Here is a 12,802-nt window from a genome sequence, read left to right as displayed (position 1 = left end):
GAAAGGTCTAATTTTAGCTCAGATTATTTGGATCAAAGAAGGATAAATTTCATTTGGTTTCTTTTATTTAGGCTAGAAATGGGCTATATTGAATAAGGGCCTATGATCCTTTCCTAATTGTCTATTACAGCTTACTTTTAGCAGGACTAACCAGGCAAGTTCTAGCTCAGTACCAATAGTGGACTATTCAAATTTCCTCACACTCACTTGACATGTCATCACTATACCAGATTATTAGACACCTAGTTCGAATTAAAGACTTAGGGTAATGCAATGGTGTAACTCTATTTCATGCTTAGAGCCACACAATTATCAGTTACTATGCCTAGTCATGCATTATTTTCCGTTTATCAGGATATCATTTTAGCCATCATGCTCTAGAATTAAACTATGTACAAAAGATATAAACATGCCGGTTCAACAGAAAAAGTAATCAGTCTTTTGGGGAAAAAGAACACAGGCAAGAAAACCCCAAAAGAGGATAGTGAATTGGGCTACTCAGACTTCACCCTAACACTCACTATCCATTTACCCCACCCCCAACAAAAAAGCATGCAATTGTCCCCAATGCATAAAAATGTAAATACTAGAGTGGTAGGTGAAGCAAACCTGTGGCGCAAAGCGCCGTCGATCAGCAAGATGGTGGGTCCGGTTCCCCGGAACCCACGTCCTCTGCAATCTGGACACCCTCAGTGGTGTCCTCAGCAACAACCGCACCATCAGTAGTGCCTCCTGCTATCTCCACAGTGCGGGAGCTAGACGCCCCAGCCGCTAACTCTGATGCTCTCATCTGGTGCGCCTCCTCCTCAGCAAGTGAGGCTCTCCTCGCAGCCTCCATCTCTCGGCGCTCCTTCTTCCGTGCTCGCGCCTCGTCCTCTGCTCGACCCCTACGCCTCTTGGCATTCTCTCGAGGGGGAGGTGGTGGAATCTCTGAAGTGGCAAATAGGGCCGCCAACACTGTGTCTTCAGCAGGCTCGACAGAAGGGGCCTCAGACTCCGGCACCCTAGCCTCTAAGATCGTGTCGATATCTGCACGAAGACTGTCGACTGCAGCCTGAAGAGTCGACACATCCATCGGAGGGGCTGGTCGGGCTAACACTCTCAACTCAAAGGCGTCCAGACGCTGGTTGACCTCAGCAATCTTCCGCTCTGTAAACTGCTGCATCTTCCTCTCTAGACGCGCTTCAGACTCGGTAATCGACTTCTGCATCCACGGCTGGATATGATGCAGAAGAGTGGCCATTTGTGCCTCTAGTTTTTGGACCCTAGCAAGCGGGACCAGTGCCGGTAGAGGGGCTGTGCGAGAGGAGCTCGGGGCTGTGCTACTACCCGGGATAGACTCGACCGGGGTAGTGTCAGTGGACGCCTGTGTAGCTGTGCGGGCCTGGGCTACCGTATCTGCAAGATCATCAGCAAGTGGTGGCAGCTCTGGACGGGGCCCTCTACGTGGGGCCAACTCATTGGCCTCGTCTCTGATGAGGCCGACGTCAACGGTACCCTGCGGGGTCTTCAACTGATCTATGTGCCATATGGGCACACCTGCGGACCTGCAAAGGGCAAAGATCATGCACGGAAAGGGGTAGGTGGTAGTGACCTTGAATGCCCTCTCGTGCATGACTGCCTGGAGAAGCCATGCGAAGTCGACCTCGAATCCGGCTATCATCGCCGCTATCAACACTGCGCGATCCCAAGTGACGATGTTGTCAGCAGCTGTGGGGGAAAGGCAGTGACGGACGAGCAGCCACAAGAACTTCGCGACGAACGTGAGGTTGGCCTTCTTGATGGCCCCCTTCGGCTCAGTGACCCAATCTGCACCCTCTCCGTCGAGTGATAGGTGCAGGGCCATCCACCTCTTGGTGGTCTCCCTCAGTGCTGGCTCTCGCAGGAACTGTCCATCCTTCACTATCTGCCAGCGATAGTCAAACTCGGCAGTGATGGGGGTCCGAGTAGCATCTGCACTCTCGCCGTATAGGAACCGGCGGATGGCTGGCAGGGAAATGTCAACCTGCACGCCCCGGACTCGAACCTGCTCCAATGGGGCCTGTTTAGCGGGAGCAGCCCGCCTGTCGATCTGTGATCGGAGAGTCGCTACATAGGACGCGTAGAACTCTCGGACCATCTCCTCGCTGTATCGTCCCAATGGACGTGCTGTCCACTCTAAGCGATGCCTGGTGAAGAGGTTATGAATCTCCGGCATCGTGGGAAGGCTCCCTGTGAGTACCCGCCGCTCCAGGGTGAGTGTGCGAGTCATTACTCCTTTATCGGTCAAGAACTTTGCGTCGGAGTAAACTTGAAACTGGCCGTCGACACACCACCGGTTTGGCTGGTCAGCGGCTGGGGTGGGGACCTGAACTGGTGCGCCGGATGTAGAGTCTGAACTGTCAGCCTCATCAGACGAGGCCGACGCTGCAGCAGTGGCGGGTGCGGGAACCTCAGCAGAGACTGAAGCTTCCTCGGACCAGGATACGCCTAAGGAGCCAGACGCTCCTTCCTCATTTGTGGCTGACCCAGAGGGTGTGCCGGTCAGTGTGCGCTCCTCATCAGACTGGGAGGCAGTGACTACGCCGGACGCCACCTTCTTGGGTGTGGCTCTGGGGGCACGTGTAGCACGGGAAGGGGCGGAGGTGCCTGGGGGCACATATTCAGGGTCCCGCTCATCATCAGACCCGATGATCAATCGTGCAGACGGGGCAACAGACTTGGATCGCCCGCGTGCGTAGGTGCGGTCTTGCTTGGGTGCCATAGTAGATAGTACCTGCAAAGGATCACTATTAGTACGAGTGGTGGCAAGCAAGACAGGCAAGCTCATATGACATTAAACTTTGAAAATAGTGTGTTAGTAATATTGAAACTGTATCACACGACGGGACCGATGACGGCTCGTCGTGACTATGACGGACCGTCATGAGGTCCGTCGTGTTATACTTGGTATATGTATATATAAGGAACCCTGAAGGAGGGGTCTCTGGCCATCATGACGGTCAAGCAGGACGGACCGTCGTGGGTGTGACGGTCCGTCGTAAGAGTCCGTCGTAGGACACTTGGAAAATTTTCAGAGACCCTTAGAAACAGGGTCTCTGACAACCATGACGGTCGTGCAGGACGGACCGTCGTGGGTGTGACGGTCCGTCGTAAGAGTCCGTCGTAGGACACTTGGAAAATTTTCAGAGACCCTTAGAAACAGGGTCTCTGACAACCATGACGGTCGTGCAGGACGGACCGTCGTGAATGTGACGGTCCGTCACAGGTGTCATTTAGCAGGGGTGCTAGGGCTTGTGCAACGGACCCTACGACGGTCCGTCGTGTGTGCGACGGGCCGTCATCGGGGTCTCGTTCTGAGTAGCAGTGTTAGAACTGGGGGTACCCTACGCATCCCCGATGAACCCACATGGTTGTGTAGTGATGTGGACCTATATGTGTCTATCCCAACGACCTAAGAAACTACCAAAGCAAAATCACCTATGCCTAGGGTTATCAGCATGGCACATAAGAACATTTTGAACCTAGGTTTAGACATAAGCATATAAAGGAAACAGTATACGACTAAAAACTAAGCTAATACTAACTACAAAACCAAAATGCAAGATAAATAAGTATAAATGTAGAGACACATACCTTGGAAATGGAGAAGAAGACAAATGGAGAATGATTCTGGCAAGGTAGACACCGACAGTAGATGATAATGATAAGGCTTAGGTGGTTTTTGGGAGCAATGATCAGTGAGGGGAAGTGTGGAAGTTGAAAAGAGAGGGGAGATGAGGGGAATAAGGAAGTAATGAGGTGGAATATGGAGGGGGGAAGTATAAACGGTCAAATTTTGAAAAGGGTCCAGCCGGGTCGGGTCGGGTAGATTTCATTAATTGCGCGACGGTTCCACGACGACGGTCCGTCGCATCTGTGACGACCCGTCGTAGGTTCCGTCGTGTGTGCCCTAATTTCAAAATGACAGTACTACATACCTGGTGTGACGGATGCCTATGACGGTTCGTTGCAAATGCGACGGTCCGTCGTTGTATCCGTCAGTGGCTACTGCGAAGTAGTGTTCTGCAGAATTTCCTGGTAATGTGCCTGCAAATTTAAAACCCATTAATAGAAAAAATGCTACCATTATTAAAAAGACGATAAGTATTGGGTTGCCTCCCAACAAGCGCCTGATTTAATGTCGCGGCACGACTGGGGACACTTGATTACTCAGACTTCATCAAGATGGTACGCCTCGATCACTTCATTCGCTGTTTCAGCATGCCCGAGATAGATTTTTATGCGCTGTCCATTCACCTTGAAACGCACACCCTCCTTGGTTTCCAACTCAACTGCTCCATGAGGGAATAGTTGAGTAACCGTGTAAGGACCAGTCCATTTGGACTTGAGTTTGCCTGGAAACACGCGCAATCTGGAATTGAATAAAAGCACCAAATCCCCAACCATAAACTCTCGTTTTTCAATTTTGTTGTCATGGTACTTCTTCATTTTTTCTTTGTATAGGGCTGAGCTTTCATAGGCTTTCAGGCGAAATTCATCAAGTTCATTCAACCCATTTAACCGGTGCTCTGCAGCTTCGCTCCAATCCATTTTTAACTTCTTCATAGCCCACATGGCTTTATGCTCTAACTCAACCGGTAGATGACAAGCTTTCCCATATACAAGTTGGTATGGAGACATACCAATGGGAGTCTTATATGCTGTCCGGTAGGCCCAAAGAGCATCATCAAGCCTCCTTGACCAATCCGTTCTACTAGCGTTCACTGTTTTGGACAAAATCTGTTTGATCTCTCGATTCGACACTTCAACTTGCCCACTAGTTTGAGGGTGGTAAGGAGTGGCCACATTATGGCGAACCCCATATTTCTCCAATAACCCTTTGAATAATCTGTTGCAGAAGTGGGAGCCCCCATCACTAATAATAGCCCTTGGGGTGCCAAAACGAGAGAATATATTCTTTTTCAAAAATGCAGTGACACTCTTCCCTTCATTGTTTGCGAGTGCTATGGCTTCGACCCATTTAGATACATAATCAACTGCTACTAGAATGTACTTCATCCCATGAGAACTCACGAAAGGGCCCATAAAGTCAATACCCCACACATCAAATAACTCAATCACAAGAATGGGGTTTAGAGGGAGCTCTTGCTTTCTTGAAATACCACCATCACGTTGACATTTGTCACATGCTTTAGCAAACCCATGAGCATCTTGATGAAGAGTTGGCCAATAGTAACCACATTGCAATATCTTGTGAGCGGTTCGGATACCACTGTGATGTCCGCCAACAGGTGAAGAATGGCATGCCTCCAATACACTCAACATTTCACATTCTGGCACACAACGCCGAATAAGCCCGTCGGCACAACTCCTATACAAGTATGGTTCATCCCAAAAGAACTTCTTCACATCGTACATGAACTTTTTTCTTTGATGAAAGGACAAGTCCGATGGAACAATATCACTAGCCAGATAGTTCGCAAAATCTGCGAACCATGGGATCAAGTCTTGTGAAGCAGCCAATACATGTTCATCGGGGAAAGTATCATCAATGTCAGTCTTATCCCCTAACTCTCTCATAGCTTCATCCTCTAGACGAGACAAATGATCAGCAACTTGATTTTCAGTCCCTTTTCTATCCAGCACTTCAAAGTCAAATTCTTGCAGCAGTAATACCCAACGAATCAACCTTGGTTTCGCATCCTTTTTCGCCATCAAATATCTCAATGCTGAATGGTCAGTATGCACTATAACTCTAGTACCTAGCAAATAGGAGCGAAATTTCTCAAAAGCAAACACTACTGCTAGGAGTTCTTGCTCAGTCACTGTGTAGTTCTTCTGAGCTTCATTTAGGGCTTTACTAGCATAGTAAATGGGGTGAAGGATTTTGTTTTTCCTCTGTCCCAGTACTACACCAAGAGCTACCCCACTAGCATCGCACATTACCTCAAATGGACTGCTCCAATCCGGGGAAATAATGATAGGCGCAGATACCAATTTTTCTTTTAGTTCACCGAATGCCTTAAGACAAGATTCATCAAAACAATATTTACAATCTTTCTCCAGCAGTTTGCACAATGGGTGTGCAATCTTTGAAAAGTCTTTGATGAATCTTCTGTAAAAACCTGCATGCCCAAGAAAGCTTCTCACACCTTTCACAGAGATTGGTGGGGGCAGTCTCTCTATTACCTCAACTTTAGCTCGATCAACCTCTATGCCCTTTTCTGAAATGCGATGACCCAACACAATACCCTCTTTTACCATGAAATGACACTTTTCCCAGTTTAGTACCAAATTGCAGTCTTCACATCTCTTAAGAACCTCAGATAAATTGTTTAAGCACCGCTCGAATGAATCACCAACCACAGAAAAATCATCCATAAAAACCTCTATAGTATCCTCCACCATGTCAGAAAATATTGACATCATACATCTCTGAAAGGTTGCGGGTGCATTGCACAACCCAAATGGCATTCTTCTGAACGCAAAAGTCCCATATGGACAAGTGAAAGTGGTTTTCTCTTGATCTTCTGGTGCAATAGAAATCTGATTATACCCCGAATACCCATCAAGAAAACAATACCACCCTTTTCCGGCAAGTCTATCCAACATCTGATCCATGAAGGGCATGGGAAAATGGTCTTTTTCAGTCCATGAGTTCAGTTTACGATAATCCATACACACCCTCCATCCAGTAACCGGTCTCATTGGAACAAGTTCATTCTTTTCGTTGGGGACCACAGTCATTCCCCCTTTCTTAGGTACACACTGAACCGGGCATACCCAACTACTATCGGCGATTGGATAGATTACTCCAGCATCCAACCACTTGATAATTTCCTTCTTCACAACCTCTTGCATAGGAGGATTCAAGCGTCTCTGGTGCTCAATACTCGGCTTATGATCAGGCATGAGTTGGATTTTATGAGAGCAAATACCAGGAGGGATCCCAATAATGTCCGCAATGGTCCACCCAATGGCTCTTTTGAACCTTTTTAGTACCTTCACCAAACTCTGAACCTGTTGTTCATCCAAGTCTGATGCAACGATTACCGGTAAAGTGTCACCATTTCCTAAGAATTCATACTTAAGATGAGGTGGGAGAGCTTTTAATTCAACTTTTGGAGCCTCCTCTATCGATGGTTTCGCGGGTGGGGACTCGCGATTTTTCATATCAAGCTCAAATTTCTTCGGTTTAAACCGAACATCACCTCGATCAAGAGCCGCGACTAATGACTCATACTCTTCAATGCAGTCGCTATCAAAGTTCATTATCACTGCCGCTAATGCTTCGACACCTAGACGTTCTTCTATTTGTGTCTCAAATGTCTCACCCATGTTGTAGGATATAGCAGATGCCGATTGGAGCTCACCACTCTGCTTCATGGACCTACAAATATTAAAGGTCACTTCCTCACTGTTCAACCGAAATTTCATCTGCCCCTTTTCCATGTCTACTAAGGCTCTTCCCGTAGCTAGGAATGGCCTCCCAAGGATAATAGGCACTTCAAAATCAACCTCACAATCAAGAATAACAAAATCGGCTGGAAAGATGAATGACTCCACTTTTACTAGCACATCATGAAGTATCCCTATGGGCCGTTTTACTGTTCGATCAGCCATCAGTAGCCGCATAGCAGTGGGCTTTGGGTCACCCAAACCCAACTTCTTGTAAATCGAGAGGGGCATGAGATTTATGCTTGCCCCCAGATCACATAATGCTTTCGCAAAATGTAATAGCCCGATTGTACAAGGAATAGTGAACGCACCCGGATCTTCTTTCTTTTGGACCAGAGATCTTGTAGCAATAGCACTACAATGCTGCATTCTATCATCATCCTCAAAAGTGACCGATCTTTTCTTTGTGACCAGATCTTTCATAAATTTGGCGTAACCGGGCATTTGTTCTAAAGCTTCTACCAAAGGGACATTGATAGAAAGTTGCTTTAACATTGTTATAAAACGCCGGTATTTACCATCCTCGGTCTTTTTCACTAATCTCTGAGGAAATGGGGGTGGTGGCCTAGGCATAGGAGTTACCTTTTTAGGCACTTCAGCATCTTTTGCAGTGTTATCCTCTAAATCAGCATCAACTTCTACCACTTTATCAGATTCTGTTGTTACCTTATTCTCATCAGATGGCATAGGTGGATCAATGGTTTGCTTACCACCGCGAGTAGTAATTGCCATACAATGTCCATCATTTTTCGGATTTTGGACAGTGTTGCTAGGAAGAGTGCCCGGTTGCCGTGTGTTCACAGTTGCAGATAATTGGGCCAATTGTAACTCAAGTTGCTTAATTGATATTGCATGGGTATCAACTTTTTGCCCAATACCCGCTAAATCATTTCTCAACTCTTTATTGTGCTCGTCACTAGCATCGAACCTCCTCATCATTTTATGCAACATATCCTCAACTCGTGACATACTACCTCCACCATCCCTAGGAGTAACTTCCCGATTTTGAGGAGGAACATAGGGTCCATTCCTGTCGTTTCTATTACCATAGTTACCCCTGTTGAAGTTGTTGTCGCGATTGTAGTTTCCATCTCGGACATAATGACCCTCACGATTGTAGTTACCATAGTTCCGACCTTGGTTCCCTTGACCTTGGCGCCAATTATCCTGATTTGAGCCTTGGGCGCTTGGTCGGAAACCCCCCATCTGTTCATTTACTGCATAGGAATCCTCCTCATAATAACACTCATCGATTGGAGGTGGTGGTTTAGCCAAGTAGTTGACTGCATTAACCTTTTCTGCACCCCCAGTGACATGTTTTAGTACCAACCCAAGCTCAGTTCTCATCTGAGCCATTTCTTCACGAATGTCATCTGTGGCTGGGTTGTGAGTGGACTGCACTGCAAAGGTGTTTCTCCCTGTATCAGATTTTCTAGTACTCCAAGCTTTGTTATTCCGGGAGATTTTTTCTAATTTTTCAGCGATCTCAGCATAAGGACATTCTCCATAAGATCCACCGGCTATAGTGTCCAATACCGCTTTGTTGTTATCATCTTGTCCCCTGTAGAAGTATTCTTTCAGTGACTCATCATCTATACGGTGATTTGGAACACTTCTCAAGAATGAGGTGAATCTATCCCAAGAACTACTAACTGACTCTCCTGGTAGTGCCACAAAGTTATTCACCCTGTCTTTGTGGTTTAGTTTCTTGGAGACCGGATAGTAGCGTGCTAAGAAGACATCCCTCAGTTGATTCCAAGTAAAGATGGAGTTGTATGGGAGCTCAGTGAACCAAATAGCAGCCTCTCCCGTCAGTGAGAGAGGAAACACTCTGAGCCCTATTACATCTAGATCCAAATCAGGCCTTCCCACACAACTTTTACACACTGCCCTTACCTTAGCTATATGGGCATGTGGATCCTCAGAAGGTAGCCCTGAAAACAAACCTCTGGCAGTGAGCATTTGCATCAGACTACTAGTTACCACAAAAGTGTGGCCTGTGGGTAGAGGAGGCAAAACCAGTGGCCCATCCGAATCTGCTATGTTATCATAGCCTCTGTAGTATGCTTGGGGCCGTGGAACGGGATTTTGTCCCCTCTGTTGATGTTCACCCGGAGCATCGGGTAACATCTGACCATGAACATCAACCGGAGCTGGGATGTTCTGGTTCGGATCCTCATCATTTATTCCCAAATTACGATTCATATTGCGCAGTGTACGCTCTAACTCGTGATCGTAGGGAAATAGCGGTTCTCTTCCTCTCCGTGTATTTGGCATACAAGGAGGATAGTTCTGAAAAGAAATCAAAAACAATAAAACAAAGTAAAATCAAGAAAATATCAACTAAACTATAGTAATAAGTTCAAGTTAATCTAAAAGCTATATTCCCCGGCAGCGGCGCCAAAATTTGATACGCTCAAACTTACTTCTCAAATAAGAAGTAAAGCGGTCGTGTCAAGTAAATAACCCAACTAGTGAGGTTGGGATCGTTCCCACGAGGAAAATAGTCTAGACTTAACTTCAACTTGTTATTACAATTGTTCGGTTGATGACTTCCTTGGAAAGTAAAAAAACATAAAAAGGGGGGTTTGTATTTCCTAATGAGTAAAAATAACTAACGAAATTGAAAGAGACACTTAACAGTTTTGAATGTTGGATTTTAATCAATTAATCAAAGTAACTAGGGTTTACGTGTTCCCCACAGGTTCATAACTTGATAATTCTAACTATAACAATTCTTTCCTAGTATCTTGCATGCAAAGTGATAAGTTATGTATTTCTAAATCCTTGGTCCGGCATCTAGAAAATCTCACTCCGCACCTTGGTCCGGCTACGTGTGTTGCTTTCCTAACCCTTATCTTTACCTCATATTAAGCATCGTATTCGATATTTGACTAAGTTATTACCTCGTACCAATCAATACTAGCCTATTAGATAGTATACACTAAATCTATGTTAATAATTCTTTTCCTATTATCTACCTCCTTGGTCCGGCAAGTAGCATTAAGGCGAGTTCTAACGTTGACCATCCGTTAAAAAGACTTCTAAGCGAAAGAATTATTAATACATGCAAGACACTATTCTAGAATTGTTATTTTAGCTAGGGTTTATCTCATTATTTGCCTATGGTTCCCACAACCCTAGTTATGGAGTTTAGTTACTCATAGCCATAAACACAATATTCAAATATATTAAATAAGAATTCATGTACTTACTTCAATGAGAAAGAATAAAATCCAAAAGATTGCTTGATTAATCACCAAAAATCACTTGCAAGAATTCTCAAAGTAATCAATAATCTCACGAAAAGTCTAATGATTATCAAGAATCTCACAATACAATGTTCACCAATACGAAGTTTTAACAATCTAAGAGTCTAACGATCAGGTGTCTAACCTCAAAAACGAGGTTTTTCGAACTATTTATAAAAAAACAAAAACCTAATTAAACAAGAATTCTAATTGCTGGAAATCTGCCAAAACGCGGCTGGGTCGACGGACCTCGCGACGGACCGTCGTGGTCACAACGGACCGTCGTGGACTCCGTCGTCCCATACTTGGTGCAATTTCTTCTGCTGCTCTCTTCATTCCCCTCAACGGCAAGTGTGACGGACCGTCATAGGCACAACGGTCCGTCGAGGGTCTCGTTTCAAAAGACTTAAACTCTTGGAATCTGGGTACTGGGATCACTTCTCTGATCTTCACGACGAACCTGCAGGACGGACCGTCATGGCCATGACGGACCGTCACAATCTTCGTAATCCCACACTTGTCAGACTTCCCCATCTTCCTTCAGCAGCTTCTCTACGCTGCCACCTACGGACCGTCACAGGCATGACGGACCGTCATAAGCTCCGTAGGTGGTCTCTTCTGCATTTCTCTCTCAAAATCTCCGCATTTGGCTGTGGACAGATTTCCTGCAAAACAAAGAGAAACTTGTATAAAAATTAGCACAAAAAGGGCTTTTGGACGCACTAAACTTAAGGAAAAAGCATTAATTCTAAATAACAATATGGAACTCGTGTATGCAACTCATCTCATTCTCATACTTTACTTCCTCAAAACTCAGTGTAAATTCCAGTGTTGTTTTTTAAAACATTCTCAAGGTTTATAACTCAAAACAGTGCTCATGCTGAATTATTGACATGAATAAATCAACCCAAGGATCTCTATAAAATATAAAGTTCAATAATAAGGAATATAATTTTTATTAGAAACCTTAACTCAATAACTCAAAATCAACTTATCTCAAAAATACTAAAATCTAGGGAAAGAATCCTTAAATACTATTTTACTGAATTGAAAGTAGATGTAGCGCGTGAAGAAGAACTAGTCCAACACTATTATAACTTTGCATACGTGGAAGAATAAGGTTCCCAAATAATCCTGAAGAATTTGAGGAATCTTGAAAAAGAACATGATTAGAAGGCATGAAACTTTACTTTGAAGGTAAACCATCAAGAAAACTATTCTTGAGATTATTGAATTAGTTTCTTGAAATCTCTACGGCCAAGAATTATGATTTTCTTTAGTATTTCATAGTTGTATGGAGGAATTTGCGTCAAAAAGAATAAAATTCTTTGATAAAGACTTACCTTGAAGAAGAATCTTTAAAAATATTGAAAGAAACTTGAATATAGTATTCTAAATTGATTTTTCCTTCGGGTTTTGCCCTAGGTTTGAGAGAGAAATCATGAAGGATTAAAATATGAAAATCTTATTGTTTTGACCCTTTTGTTAGTCAAGAATTACATTTCGAGTTTTCTTGGAGGTAAAGAGAAAAAAATGATCTTTTTTAATGTTTTCACGTCTGCTAATTCGTGAGAACATCGTATTAGACTACTAAAATGGTCATAAGTTATAACTTTAAATTTGATCGACACAAAAATTAGTGGGTTGAAAAGTATATTCAAATACCTTTTATTTCATAGGTTATAAGCCATGTAAATCTTTATGTTTTAAAAGATATGGTCGTTCAAAGTTGACCAAAGTAGAATCTTACATAAAAACTTAATCGATAAGGAAACTTCATGAACACTTATCAAGAAATAATCAAGAAATTAAAGTACTCAATATTAATGGATATATTTGTAAAATAAAATCATGGTTGATGTGTGGGTGAACAAATTAAACATTATGGAAGCTTACATACCTCAAAGAACTAGGTTCTTGATGAAATCTTGAATTTCTTGAACGAACGCTTGAAACTTCAAACTTGTTTTCCTCTTGAATCGTCTCTCAAAAACCATAAACGCTTTTGGGGATGAATGATTTTGAAATAAGTTGGGGGGGGGGGTAAATAAAATACTAGAATACCCATCCTATTTTTGGGTAAGTTTACTTAAATGGACAAACTGACTTTA

The 12,802-nt window shown here is 44.1% G+C and overlaps 1 pseudogene; it reads right to left on the bottom strand.

Moving 5' to 3' along the window:
• Positions 1-2,157: 2,157 nt before the first annotated feature.
• LOC114078290 lies at positions 2,158-2,911 on the bottom strand (annotated as a pseudogene).
• Between the last annotated feature and the right edge of the window lie 9,891 nt (positions 2,912-12,802).

The sequence above is a fragment of the Solanum pennellii genome, chromosome 8, assembly GCF_001406875.1.
Source record: "Solanum pennellii chromosome 8, SPENNV200".
NCBI lineage: Eukaryota > Viridiplantae > Streptophyta > Magnoliopsida > Solanales > Solanaceae > Solanum > Solanum pennellii.
Note: the sequence above shows the minus strand (reverse complement) of the source record. Positions and strands in the feature narration are given on the sequence as shown.